This window comes from Phlebotomus papatasi, chromosome 3 (assembly GCF_024763615.1).
Source record: "Phlebotomus papatasi isolate M1 chromosome 3, Ppap_2.1, whole genome shotgun sequence".
NCBI lineage: Eukaryota > Metazoa > Arthropoda > Insecta > Diptera > Psychodidae > Phlebotomus > Phlebotomus papatasi.
Window position 1 is genome coordinate 54727684 of NC_077224.1, and position 15721 is coordinate 54743404.

At 34.9% G+C, this 15721-nt stretch overlaps 1 protein-coding gene across 1 annotated transcript in view; it reads left to right on the top strand.

Annotated features, from left to right (window-relative positions):
- Positions 1-15721, top strand: part of LOC129807673 (protein turtle) — a 115652-nt gene that overhangs the window by 21514 nt on the left and 78417 nt on the right. The gene's annotated exons all lie outside the window — the stretch shown is intronic.

A 15721-nucleotide genomic window follows, 5' to 3' on the forward strand; every position in this document is an offset into this window, starting at 1 on the left:
AGAATAATTTTATCTTCACTGCAATTGCTAATTGTCTGTTGCCGTAAATTAAATGCTACAGATTTATCAATTGATTTATAAAGAGATTTGTATTCTTTGTTTTTCTTATGTTCCGGAGCACACAATCAACAAATTTTTGTTCGTTAGTTTGTTGTGTCTTTCAACAAGCTTTTTTCCCACACAGAAAGCTTTTTCGAACGTAGGACATTCATGATTGTTTGACGAGAAAATTAATAACAACAATCCCTGCCTGAATCTCATTTAATATTCATAAATTCTGCAATGCAACAGCAAAGAAGAAAAAAGCATCTGTTCCAAGGAGGAATTTTCTCTGTAACGAGAAAAGCTCAATTAATGTTTATAGCATTGTTGACGTATTCATGGTTGAAATTCACTCATCGTAAAATTTGACATTCATAAAATTTTCCCCTAGCAGATGCATTTTAAAACTATTCCAATATTTTCTCCATACTTTGTTTATTCATTTTCAACTTGGACTTTTTATTTGTTGATGGTACTTTTTCCATCCCACTCTACTTGTCACAAGAGTAGGGGTGCTTTTTTGTCACCGGGAAACGTAAATGAATAGCATTTTCTCATGGTTTTCCTCTCAAGGGGGCTTTTCATTGTTTCTGTTGGGAAATTTTGTAGCTCAGTTTAAAAACAAAATAACTATATAGACTTTTAGTATAAAAATTCTTACCGGGAGAGTAAACTTTGTCAATTACTCGTTTGTGCTTTTCTTCTAAATCACCTTATTCAAGATTTTGACAATACATTTGCCCTAATGCCGATAAGCTGGGATTTTTCTTAATAACCTTAACTTCTGTTTTAAAATTATTAGTACGAGGTGTACAACTTATTTAACAATTTTTAACTCAATTAACAGACGCTTGATCGTACAAAGATATATATTTATTTATTCACTTTTGATGTACCGGGCTTTTATTGCTATTTTGTACAATGTTTCAGAACCGGAAGCTCGAGCCATTCTAACTGATTATGAATGAACCCTGTGTCAAAGTTAAGCTTTAATTTAACTACAATTATTTTAATTTGAATAATAAACATTTACTCAATTTTAGTCTAAAAAAATTCGGCTACTCAAAATTGCTCTGTCAAATCCTTTCTATTGTAATGTCTATAGCCAAAAGATACAAATTAATAAAAAAATAAATAAAAAAAGAATATAAACAATCAGAATAAAATCAATGCACACAATTAATAAATAAACCTTAGAAAACTTTGCAGTCGAAAATACAATATGTATTTAAATTATGCAATATAAATATACATGATCAGTAGGGTGTTTCAAAAAGAAAAAAAATGCCAATATTCTCAGGGTGCTCTACAAGATGACACAAGAAAGTTTTTCTTCGGCGACCATATGATCGAACGTTGTTTAGAGGTAACTGAACGTCCCGTTACGAACATGAAAGAAAATATTTGAAAAATTATTGGGGCTTTCTTAGACTTACTTTTATAAACTTCATCCAAATCTAGAGCGTACGGCCTATTTCACGCATGTCAACCCTGTCGACGGCTGTATCCCACTAATCCAAAGCCTTTATTCCTTTCACGCTCAACCCCTACCATCCAAAGGCGAATGCTGAAGGATGTTATATGATGTTCTTGTTGCTTATGAACATTAAAATCAGTACTTCAGAGTGAGCATCAGTCGCCGTGGACAGTTCACTCTCAGGAACTTGATTAAAGGGTGACAACCTCAGTTCCCAATTTCCCTCTACAAGTTTGTAATTCTATTTAGGTGAGCCCCATCTGGGCTTACACAAAATACTTCTAAAATTCACGCCTCTTAGAAGACTTAGCGCAGGATTAGGAAATATTCTTGCATGTCATAGGCAATTCAGTTCTACATATCCAATAATCTAACTATATGAATTTCATAAAATTTTCATGTGCTATATTTTTTAGTGTTTAAATTTTAATTTTTTCCTCTTTTCTGAAAAATTTGTTGAGTACCCTACTGTAGTACCCTAATGTGTTGTGTACCCTACTGTGGTCCGTTATTTGATCGAGTGCGCTAGGAAAAACGACCAAAAACGGTCGGAGGGTTTAGTGTTAAACGCTACTATAATCTTTAAATATTTCATGAGAAAGTTTCGTCAAAATAGAGCATTTTGATACAAATTATTTGCACATCTGTACGTAACACGCGTCAAAATGCTTAATTTGGACGAAGATTTCTTACAATATCGTCCGTCGGTCGATTGGATCAGCAACTGTGCTAATTTTGATAATTGTACAGTATTTTTATTTTTTTGTCATTAGTTTTCATAAGGGGTGTGCTCAATTTTGAGATAGGCGGGACTTTTCCAGTTTTACCATTTGGTGTCAGTGAAAAGCTGAGAAAGTATTAAGGAGCATGGGACCTTGAAAGTTTAAGAACTTTAATTTTATTTTTCGGCAATACAAAATAAGGCGTGGTCTAAAATTATTTTTTGTGGACTTTAGACGACGGTGGTACAAACGTTTTACAAAATCTAATTTTACAGGCATTCTTACCCATTTGTCTATACTGAGAGAAATTCGAAAAAGTTAAAATAACATTCCGGAAATGTTTATTTTACCTTGCAGTATTGATCCGAAATCAGTGTAAATATTATGCTTTTTAGGTGTATTAGGGGTTAAAGTTACCCTTTTTCATGTTAATTTTACCCTTAGAAAGGTGTAAAAGTAACATTAAAAAATGTTGATATATTTTTACACCTAAAAATGTTAATGTTATGAGGAAAAAAGTTAATCGCATCCCCATTTTTTCTCAGTGTAGGTTACAAATTTTTGATTAATAGTTTTTTAATTAACAGCATAAGTTAACATTTGTGATTTTTATTAACCTATTCAAAACTTTAATGAAATTATTAAAAAAATAAATAAATTTTAGCCAACACTGAAAAAAGCAAGGACAACTTTAAACTCGAATTTGTAGTATATTCAAATTTATTTTTAAATTGGGTTGCTTGGGATATAGCTGGGTTTTTAATTTGCAAGGAATTCCATTAAATAAAGAGAAAGAGATTATTTTCAGAATTTTTTTTTTGGTGAGAAAAGAGAAGTTTGTTTTCGTCGTTTAGTAAAAATTTTGCCAAATTGGAATATTGTCTGTAGATGATTTTCTCCAAGGGTTGTGCAAGCAAAAGCTCTCTGCACAATCGCCTGATCTCTTCTCTGGTGAGGCACATTTTGAATCACAATGACGAAATTTACTTTTCCATGATAGTTCCGTGTCGAATTCAGGTGATATCCGGTGAGAACGGTAATCTTTTAGTTGTACATGGCTTTGAGTACGTGACTTCAAAAATTCAGGGAGAGGATGTGGTGCTATATGTGAAAGTTTTTACATGAATTTTATTTCTATGTGAAAGTCTCTGTAGATGCTCCCCTTCTGGGAATTTGCGTTGAAGCGAGAAAGGCTGATTTTTTTTTGAAGTCCAATGGGGAGGTGAAAAATCACAAGAAAAGTCTAAATGCTATGGATGAAGCTAGAATAGGGAAGCATTTGATGCAGGAAGCAAGGCTTGGTGTAAGGAGAGTAAGGTGAAAAGTATAGGGAAGAGAAGAAACACACCAATGGGAAGTTTTTAATGCAGTTTCATAGAAAATGGAAACTTTTGTCAGTCATAATGATGCTCTTTCCGTTTCAAATTTCCCAATAAAAAGTTTCCACATTCTGAAAGAGGATTCCTTGCCTTCGATTTTTAGTCATTTCTCACCTTAAAAAGATACTTTCGTCAAACAGAATTGGATATTAAACTTTTAGGATGTTTTTTCTAAGGTTTGAGTGATGCTGTGTACTTAAGAAAATTCCACGAAAATTTTTCCATGAAAATTGGGTTAAGAATATTTTCAAAAATATTCTATTAAGTTACTTTTAAAATAATTTACCTTTAATTTAATTATTGTTTATTATAATCTTTTGTTAATTATCGTTTGCTAAAGAAGAGATTTTAAGATTTTTATTCTATAGTCCATTTAAATCCATTTTGTAGGAAGGTATATGACTAAGGTCCTCCAAATTTTAGGTCACACTCTTTTCTGAAATATGTTTTTTCTTTCTGATATTTCTATGTTTAATAAAACAATAGATACTCTGGCACAATAATTATAAGCCGCTATCAAAAGAAGAGCTGCAAGTTAATTTTTGTATTAAAAATCAAATTTTATTGCATTTAATTTTAATATAAATTAAATGTAAGCCCAGATGGGGCTCACCTAAATAGAATTACAAACTTATAGAGGGAAATTGGGAACTGAGGTTGCCACCCTTTTTTCAACTTCCTGAAAGTGAACTGTCCACGGCGACTGATATTCACTCACTGAAGTACTGATGTTAATTGCCATAAGCAACAAGAGCACCATATAACATCTTTCAGCACCCGCCTTGGGATGGTGGAGGTTGGGCATGTGAAAGGAATAAAGGATCTGGATTGATGGGATACAACCGTCGACAGGGTTGACATGCGTCGAATAGGTCGTACACTCTATATAAATAAGAACATTCAGTAAATTAAGCATTAATTGCTACGGAAAATTTTGACACATGTAAAGACAAGTCACGCTACCTCATAAAGAATGTTTTTATCTAGTTTTTAGCTAGATTGGTGATATAATTTAGCATTGAGGGCGGGGTTTAATTTAGTTAGCAGAAGAGGAATAGGGGAAAGTACCCAGGCTCCGTACGATCCTAAAGTGGTCTTCAGACTAGAGGTTTAGCCCAATTCCCAAAGGTCTCAAAATGCTAGCAACCAATTTTACTGGTTTTTTGAAACTGGTAGAACATTTGCCTGTGATAATTCAATCCTGAATAAAAATTTTCCAAGTAATCTTGACTGATAAGAAATTATAACAGTTAAGCCATATGACTAAGACTTAGGTTTAAAACTCATATAAGCTTCGTAGTGACAACAGTTTTCCTAAGTTCCTTAATAAGTGTGACTGATAGCACCAAAATTTTGAAAATTAGGGAAACGTGCATAGTTTTTAAAATATAGGGGAAAGTGCTCTCCCTTCGAACGTTCATACTTTCGAATAATGTGAATTTCTTTTGTTTTTCGTAAGAGATTTACATTAAATTATCACGAAATTATCAACAATCGATCATAAGCCAAAATAGAAATGTGCAAGTTATTTATGAAAACTAAAAGAAAATTCACATTATTCGAAGGCATGAACGTTCGAAGGGAGATTACTTTCTCCTATTGCTGAGTTACATTTATTCAGAAACATAGGAAAAATTGTTGTCCTGAGCCTTGATATAACCAATTTATCCACTACTCAAGGCCCAGAACACAGAGCTACATGCTCCCGTTCGCTCGATCCAACCAAGACCGATTCCTCCTCTGTATACGAACAACTGGTTACGATTCCTTTCTCAAGAAGGAAAATGACTCACAAATTTAGTGATTACAACTAGACTACAAAATTTAGTCATTAAAAAGCTTAGGATCGTTCGAAGTATTGGTACTTTCTCCGACTTTTAGTCATTTAAATGAAAATTTTGAGAAAGTGTTAACTTCAAAATATGGTTTAAACTCCTCAAATGGAAGTGGACTAAAATTAATTTGAAGTTACACTTCTGTATTCCAACAAAATATGAAACTTTTGAACTTTTATTTTTATTAATTTTTTACATCTATACCCTCGATTTTTCTCCATTCTCTGAAAAGCAATATCAGCTAATTTTGGATTTTTTATGTAACAATTTTTGCCGGTTTTACTATGTAAGAATTTCATCAGTTTTGCCAAAATGAAATATATAAAACACGATATAACCGAGCAATTTTGTGTGTGTTATGGCGGAAGGAAAACGTGACTATTTGCCAAATTGATTGTACGCTAATGTAGATTATCTCAATGTTCTTAAGAAATATTTAAAACTGTATTGAACATTTGGTATGTGCTTCCATTTCTTGTATTCTTTTTAACTATTTTTTTGCTCCTTTCCACTGAAAATTTTATCATTTGAATGCACTTAAAACACTTTTTGAAGTATTTTCACATATTTAAAGAATGGATAAAAATACTATTAGTATTTTTGTGTGCTTGTTTTTTTTGTATTTTCTAAAACACAAATAATGCAATGTAATTTTGAAATTCATTGTTCTGATACAATATTTTCATTTTAGAATACAACTTCCGTAGTGTGAAAATTGAGTGAGAACGTTTAAATGGGGCGGGGTTTTGAGAAACTGGCTTCCAATGGAGCTCTGTAATTATAATTAGATTTGAGATTCTTATTAATGTGAGATTATGCTATGTATTATTAAATTACACCATGGCAAGGCAATTTTAATTTTAAATTGAATCATAACATGTGTGGGAGAGAGATAGTAAACGCATGTGTGCATTGTGACAGAGTTGACGGGGTTCTAGATTAACGATAAGAACCTGCAATATGAAATTTGTATAATTATTGCATTATTCTAATGTGAAATTGGTGTACATATTAATTATGATTGTAGTGCTGCAGAATTATTGAAGGAAAACCCATAAACTAATTAGAATTAAATCTTTATCATGTTCTACACAGATATATGGGAAGGCATTCAGGTTTCGTTCATACACTGGCTTCGAACACTTTGTATTTATCCCATATTAAGTTACACATTTCGTGAACAAGGCCAGGTTCATTAAAGGATTACAGAATTATAATGAAGTGTGCGAAGCCAGAGTGTGAGGAAAGCTTGAAAGTCTTCCTCTATGAACAGCTTTTAAGAGTATTTTTTAAAAATTATTAGTACTGCGTAGGAAATGTAAATTGGGAAAAACAACCCCACCTTTGTTTGTTTTTCAAAATTTATACTAAAATTTTGTAGTATTTTTCAAGTTGAACATTATTTATAAAAGGATTAGGATATTTTGAATACATTACAATCTACTGTTACGGATATAACTAAACTTTTTAATTTTTCCCAAAGATTTCGACTTACTTAATTGATGTTTCGAAAATCCAAACTCGATATTGTTAAACCTTTGGCTTATAATTTCTAGGGTTCCACATGAAGATATGCCAAATAGTGGTACCTTATTTTATAGTCCAAAAGCCAAGGCTGAAGCGTTTTACTTCTTAATAAGTTCCACAATCTGGTACTTAATAATTGGCCCTAGTATAAGTTTTAGGGTAAGGGATCACCTCAGTTCCCGAACGTCTCCAATTGCTAAACCATTCTACACGGTAACTAAAAATTTCGAATTTAAAAATTCTACATTAGAATAGTTTAATCGCAGTTTAAATTTCCTCAAGAAATTCGGCATTTTTTTTTTAATTATTTAGATTAAATTATGTAGCTAAACCAAAAGTTTGAGAACTTTACTACTCCATAGATTAAAATATGTAGCCAAACCTAAAGTTTGAAAACTTTACTGCTCCATACGTTAGTTTCGAAATATACTTTGAAACTACTTTACTCTTTTCAAACTTCAGCAGCTTCAGGAAGATACGCTTAATTTGAAGCACACATATGAATCTGGTTCAATATGTCTTTCAAGAGTAGCTCTTAAAGTCGATAATGTAAACATTATTGGACCTTAACGGATTTCTAGACGGTCTCTCAAGAAAGCGGTAAATCGGTCTTCAGACCAAAGGTTTAGCCCAGTTCTTTAATACGGGCTTCAGACCTAAGGCTTAGCTAACTGGCTTAAATTTTCTAATTCCTTATCGGGCACTATTTTTTAGGAAATTTTTGTTTGGGATTGGATATTAAGGGCAAATGATCCATTAGATTTTGAAAAATCAATAAAATTGTTTATTATTTAGATATTAGAGACTTTTGGGAATTGGGTTAAACCTCAAGTCTGAAGCCGACATAAGGGTCTCGAAATTTTAACAACCGATTTTATTGGTTTTAGCTGAGAATTTTCAGAATAGCTCATTTGCCTTGAATAATCCAGTTCTAAGTAGACATTTTCTAAAGAAAACTTGACTATCAAGAAATTAGAGAATTTAAGCCAAATGACTAAGCTTTAATTCCGAAGTCCGTATAACGTTCCACACTCCATTTATATAGCATAGGCAGATTTACGTCTTTAGCCGACAGACGGCTTAGTGGGAAACTGATCCGAATGTAGATGTAGTCTAATGAAAAAGAGTCTAATGAAAGTCTAATGAAATGCTAAATTTTAGCATAAGGCACAATCTATTACGAGTTATCCAAGTTCTCTCTAGAGAACCATTCAACTCTGATTAAGTGCAGCGTGAGATATGAGAAACTTGCGATACATTAACTAATGTTTGATGCTTTGTACATAGTAGCGAGATTTTGGGTGGGTTATATTGAGAGGTGGATGAATGATATTTAGGGTAGTTTGGGTTTCTGCAACAAGGTAATGGAAAATTCAAGAGCTGAGTGAACGAGAGATATTCATATGCAATGGTTGACCAATGGTAATGTATGGTGTATATTGCCATGGAATACCCATATTCGCTTAATTATGCATTGTCTTAATTCAGGTGTAATCCCATAAACGTAATTAAGGGCCTCTGAATTGGATGTGGCTGGAACGCAGTTGCGGTTTCGGAACTTCTCGAATTATCAACGGCAATTTTGTGTATGTGTGGGTGGCTTTTAGCAATTTTCAGCTGGGGTTGAAAATTGGCATTGAGAGATGCCATACGACGAAGAAGCGACAATATGCCATAATAAACAATGGAAATTAGCCAAATTGTATCATTTCCAACGTACCAGTATTGATTGCGTGAGTGTTTGCCATATTGTGCTCGTTGGGAACCACAATTGGATTAGTCGAAGGGTATACATACCGAGACGGGGGGCGGCAGGTGATAGATAACAATTAGCTATTTTGGGTGTTAACAAATCACAAGAGTGAGAAATTGCATCCAATTGCTATAGACAGTAACGTTGCGGGGGTGTTTCGTATCCTAACAAAATTCGAGATACCAAAGGATGGATCACCCCATGTATTTTCGTTCATGACTAACGAATGTGGTTTACCATTTTGTGTCACAAACATGCACCATACCCTTGGTTGTAATTGGGCGATACGCCGACACTAGGTCTCCCGTCAATTAGTGACATGCTACACTGTTGTAAGGTGTGTGCTATGCGTTCTAAATTACTATATCAACCACCTCCCCCCCTTGAAAATGGTGGAGAGCACACCAAAGAGAAAAAGAAGTGCGAGGACCCTAAACAACATGGTAGGATGTCCAAGCTTAAGTGCGATAAAAACTTTGACTCTATGTATGGGTGTGTCAGTCCCTTGCGAAAGTCCAATAATCCACTGAAATGGATCTCTTAATTAAGCTCAGACGTGGTAAATTGGAAAATTAATTGTTTAATTGACATTTAATGAATTTACCGTGGGAATCCATTACATACCAAAATGGACTTTGACGGTTAATTTGAATACATATATACAAACCTAAATATATCGTATTTCATGTTTCCCAAGTTAAACTAAAATTTATTTTGCAAATTAGTCTCAGATTCTATTTAAAATACAACTATCTTATCTTATTCAGATATCCATTGCACTTGGTTTTGGCTAAAATAGATATAACTTTGCAGTATCCTCGAAATTTAATAAAAAAAATCACTTGCATAATTTTTATGGAAAAATTGTTTAATGATTCTCAGTAAGTGAGATCCTAAATAATTTGGGGTTTACAACTGCACAACCGATTTTATCCGATCCATAAATCACACGGACACTTGCTCAAAATAGCATAGAAGTTTAACTAGTTCATGATATTTTGTGAATTTTTTGGGTTGCAAAGGTTTTTCGAAAGATTTTAAAATTATTTCATAGGGTTAATATGTTGAAAGGAACACCTATTGAAAATGATGATGGACTGGCGCAATGTACTTTGAGAGGACTGTCCGGTGTTTGCCAGTGAAAAAAGGTCACCCTAAAATGAAAACACTTTTTTTCGTCTTGCCCAGAGCTTTCGATCCCGATGTGGACCTTCTTCAGTGGTCGACTAAACTGAAGAAGGTCCACATAGGGACCGAAAGCTCTGGACAAGACGAAAAAAGTGTTTTCATCTTAGGGTGACCTTTTTCACTGGCGAACACCGGAAAGTCCCTCTCACCTATTGACACTTTAAGAACTCCTGTCTGGACTTATTGACACCTTACTCTGTAATACATATCCTTATCGAAAAACGTAGATTAATGACAAACGATATACTACTTATATTTTGTTAGATGCATAAATAAATTTCAACATCTTAACAAAAGTCTCAATAAAGGTTCCCTGTTGAAGAGGTGTTCCTTCGACCCTAATTACGTTTTATAAACCCATTATGGGGGGAATCTTTTTACGATACCCATTTAGAATCTTTGACCGATATCTAGCTCAGGACTCAGGACTTATTGATAGTCAAGCTTGTTATACACGATACTGTTCTCAAGCCCCATATGCGTAAATTAGTCGAAATCCTACTCACTCCGTCGGTACATTCGGTGTCATTCTGACACATAGAGCCTATCATTTACGACTTTGCAAGCTCATTCTCATACTTGTAAACGAGATGACCAGATCAGCCTACCGGAGCCTCCGAAGGTCATTCTTCTCATAGTTGTACAGAGTTCGAAATGGACCTCACTTGCATATGAAGCTAAACATTACCATTGGCCTCTCAAATGCAGAAAGAGTTCGTAATTTTGTTTATTAACAGCCTAGTTAAGGTCTTATTCTTCTTCCCTCCGAATCTTCGGACTGTTTACCAAAAAGATCTAGTTTACTATCTGGAATTAAGCTACAGCTTTTAATCAAACTTTTCCCACATCTAGCTTATTGTAGGTAGAACTTGCTCCAAGCAAGGCCTGTTACTAGAGCTATTGTTCAGTTGCCCGTCGTGTGGGGGATTGGCTGGCAGGACTCACTGTCAGTAAATCAGTTACATGGCCTGGAAGAGTTCAGATGGGGGCAAGAAGTTTTGTCGCTGCCGAGAAATTGGTCACGAATAAACCTTCTTCTCCCTAAGGAATCTTTCAGGACAGAAGCCTGGTTATATCTAGAGCGGCCTTTTTCACTCTCGGAGTGTTCTATTAACTTAACTTCTTAGTAACTTACTGTTACATCATTTGCTTTATTGCTACAGGCTTCCGTAGCCGAAGATAATATAATAAGATTCCATAATAACAAGGTGTTAACAATGGTTGAATTAAAACATCCACGTTTCCGATGGATACGAAAGTATTCGTATTCGTATTATCATAGTTTTGTACTGTTCTATGCTGTAGAAGCCTACCTCCTAGCAAAGTGTCTATTTTAGATGAAGCTATCTGAAACCAACTCTCAAATTGATCTTAAACTCAGCTTACGTTTCGCAGAACGAAGAACGAAGAACGCATTTAGACAGAAATATAGTATATTTATCTCTCTTTACAAGGACCAGACCCTTGTACACAAGGTACACCTCAATTTTGACATATATCGTGTGACGGTCACTAGTGCAGAAAAATTTCCATACGCATCTGTATGTGAAAGTAAGAAATTGACTTCAACTTTGAACGTCATTCGCCGGAGACTAGGTAGGAGCTTAGTCTTCATGCTTAATTTTCTGTACTGGAATACCGTTCTGAAACCTTTGTTGATTTTCAGCATTCTGGTGAAGACTTCTATTGAGAACTAGTTAACGGCTTTGTACGTTGAGATGGCTTACTGTACCATATATTGTCGATCGGATCGGTAAACCGTTTATCTGCATTTCCTTTGAATTTGCATTTAGACGGTCTGCTGATCCAACAAAAGATATTCTTAGTGGGATCAATGATTGGGCAAGTTGACGTTGCTCTTAATGATACCACGCGGATAGTAACAGGTTGCCTAAAGGGCACGCCAGTGGACAAACTCTATCCCTTAGCAGAAATTGCTCCACCACGGGTAAGGAGACAAATCATCTCTAGTAGAGAGATGTCCAAGGTTCTTTCTGAACTGAAGCATCTTCTCTATGGTCACAAAAAACCCAGAGCAAGACTGAAGTCTCTCAGGAGGTTTTGCCACTCTATAAAACCACTTGACCAATCTCCGGAGGAGGCCAGACTTAATCTGTGGAAGGAAGTCTTTCCACCAGATTTTGTCGAATTAAGGGAAGACCTTCCTCCTGGTGGTGACCAAGACTGGAAGACATGGAAGTCTCTCAATCGTTTGACGGCGATGTGGTATCTCCGAATATGACATCCTTTGTAACTGTGGGGTGATCCAAACTATCCCCCACTTCTGTGTTTGTCCGTTGTCCCCTGCTTCATGCGGAATGTCGCAAGTCGGCATTCGGTAAATAAATTCAGTCGGTTTTTGATGTCGGCAAGTCCGCTTGCCATTGACATGGCCCGTTTTTGGGCAAGGCAAACTTGATTTTAGACCTCGACACAATTAATAACAATAATAATTGGATGTTGCACTTTGCACTTAATTCTATACTTCGGTAGAGCAACCTTTATACCTTTCCGCCCTTTCCCTATAGAGTACCCGGTGTAGTGTTGGACCGGGAACAAAGGAAGAGAAGCTACATTTGTCTCTTTACTTCATTTTAACTATCTCGAATTAAGGAGATTTTAACTCTTGACATTTTGCCCCTTGATCCACTGTTGTTACATCCTTTTGAAGGATTTATTAAACATGGTTAGGAAATTGAAATAGGATCACAAAGAAGCCTTTATTCCCATGAGAACTAAATTCTTCATGCGAATAGAAAGCTCGTAAATAACAATTTAGACCAAAAGCAGTATGAAACAGCGATTTGATGACTTTGACGAAAAAAAAACAGGCTATACTTGCCACAAAAAAGTGGAAAATGTGTCCTGCATTCTCTGGCAGTCTTTCCGGTCATTTGGCAAGTGTGGGGCGTTTTTCACTATGTGAAAACTTTTTTTTTTAATTTTTCTGGCCCAGCACGCTACAGTCAAGTTCATCATTATTCATGCTGGGAGGCTGTACCAGACAAAAGGGTTAGAGCATGGCCGGTAAAATATGATGCGGGTGCCATAATTTCATTTCATTGTAGCACACACAGTGGGTGACATATAGAGAAAGTGCACAGGCTTTTTGCACACTCACCCACCCACTGACTTAATAAATCTGAGGCTTCTGCCTCATTATTCTAAAGTGGATTTATGTATGCAGCTCATTTCCATACATGCTGAATCGTCGTAGGTCCAGTTGATGCCTTTTCACCATGGCAAACATCACATTTTGGGGGCGATAGATGACGATGTACTTGTCGTAGTCGGATTAAGTGGTTTGCAAATAATCCAATGGGGTCTGCTTCAATAGAACATATAACCTATATATATGCTCATCTTCACGCCAGGCTTCCAAATACCACCAAAATTCTCTGGGATCCTTCAAACAAAAACTAATGCTTGGAGGGGATGAATGTTAACGTTATTGACTGGAGGAAATTCCAATTGAATTAAATGTGCACACATTTCGATAGATTGCAATTAGAGAAATTTTCATGCTGTGAATTTCACATATTTGAAATACTCAAAGTGCATTGATGACTTTTGAGCAATTGCTTCCTTATATCAATTTTGCCACTTTCATTTTCCAGAGTTTTTCATTTCTTTGAACTTTATCTAGTATATTATATACGATTGCAATAGGTTTTTTTTTTAATAAATTAAGTACTGAATGCAATCATATTAAAGCCATCTTTGATAACGAGTTAGAGGATATCGGGGCCAAATTAGTTAGGAGTACAATCAGACTGTGTAGTATTATACTCTTCCTTAGAAAGAATATTTAGGAAACCGTTCCATTTTTTCCATTCGGAGTAATTAGGGGAAGTGTGCCAAATTTCGGCCAGCTTCTAATTTCGGCCACTTTGAATGTAATTTCGGCCATGCAAATAAATTAATTAAAACAATGTATGTTATCTTCGAATAGTCAATGAATTCATTTTGCTTTTAAATATTTATTCATTTTAGGATGTATTAACACAAAGACAGTTAAATTTTAGGTACAATTTGAATTTAAATTTCGTTGTAAAAGCTCAGTGTAGAAAGAGTCTTACAAAAAATGTGACAGATCGATTGTGTTTCTAGCAGTCTTACAATTTGTGGTGAAGTGCAAGAGGTTTTCCTTCGGTGTTTTTCGTGAAAATTTATTAGTTTTCATTAGAGATTGTTTCTGTTTATGTTAATAGTGAATCAATCTCTAAATTTCGGATGAAATTTCCCAGCTGGATCCTGTATTTCGCGTAAAAAAGTATATACTTTGTGAGCGTCTCTTCGGTGAGGTAGTGTTGCCTATTCCGGTAACATCTTTTGCTTTCCTAAATTCCTTATTCATTTTGTGTTTTTTTTTCAATTTCTGAGTTCTATAATGTCCAGAGAGAAAAAAACATCGCTTCTATGAAAAAAAAGATGTGGAAAAGGCTTTGGAAGAGTTCAGGAAGGGCAAATTGCTACGGGAATCTGCGCGTAAATTGAGGTGCTACTCTTCAGGTCTTCAGGACAAATTATACGGAAGATCTTTGGGCTTTTGGGTCATATAAACGTATTAAACTAAATATTAAACTCGTTCCGATTGACGTTTTGAAATTTTCTATCCGTTGCGTCACAAAAGGTGGTCAGAAAAAGGTGTCCGGTATTTCACACAAAGTGGCCGGAATACTACCCAAAGCAATGCCCATATTATTATTAATTTTTCAATATTTTAGGAAGGGATTTAAAAACAACAAAGATGATAAACTAGTTTTCAAGTTTCCTCACAACCCTCCCGAAAAGGAAGTAACAAAAAATATCAATATCAATTATGAATATTGCATTTCAAACTTAGGACTTCGGTGTTTATATGCAACTATGCCGAAATTTGGCACACTTACCCTAACTATATATCTCCCTATTCGTTGAAATATCAGTCCAATTCAAACATGTTTTTTTCTCAAATTAAGCAAATAAAAATTTCATTTGGTAGCTAATAGTGCTATTCCAACGGAGCATGTTCTTATATGCTTCTACATATTATAATTTTCTTTGTGTTGGATCCTGTCACGACTGTTTGGTCGTTTTAGAACGTAGGGAAAAAATAAGGAAAACAATCGAAACAGGAATCAACACAAAGAAAAGTCGATAATGTAGAGGCATTTGAGAACCGAAAAGTGACAAGCGAAAATCTGCCTTCTGAACATTTTTCTTAGAACTTTACTGTTCTCAAGTGCTTCTAAATAATTGACTTGTCTTTATGTTGGTTCTTGTCACGACTGTTTGGTGGTTTTTTGAGCACAGTTAGGACTGGGGAAAACAGTTGAGACAGGAACCAACACAAAGGAAAGTCGATAATGCAGAAACACTTGAGAACAGTAAAATGATTGAAAATAATATTAAGAAGAAAGACTTTCCGTTTTATTTTTCATTGGAATAGTAGCATATTTCAGCTTCGTTCTTCCCAAGAATGGGTAGTATTGGTTTCCTTGAGTAAACTCCATCCTGAAAACTTTAGATCACGCTTCTGTTAGGTGTCAAGACTGATGAAGTTGATGTTTTTGATTTATTCTGCCTCCTCCTATATAATTCTTATGTCAAATTTCGCATGGACTGAGCTGAGAATCACCAGAAATTGTATTGAAATGCTCAGAAAACACTTTTATAGTCTGTTTAAATTTATTTGATGTACAAATTCGTCGCAGAATAATAACTTTAATTTACGTCTTTATACCAAGTTTTATCTGAAAGAAAAAAAAACCCTATTGTGTCAAAGCAAATGATTGTAAGTTACAAGAACTTTCCCA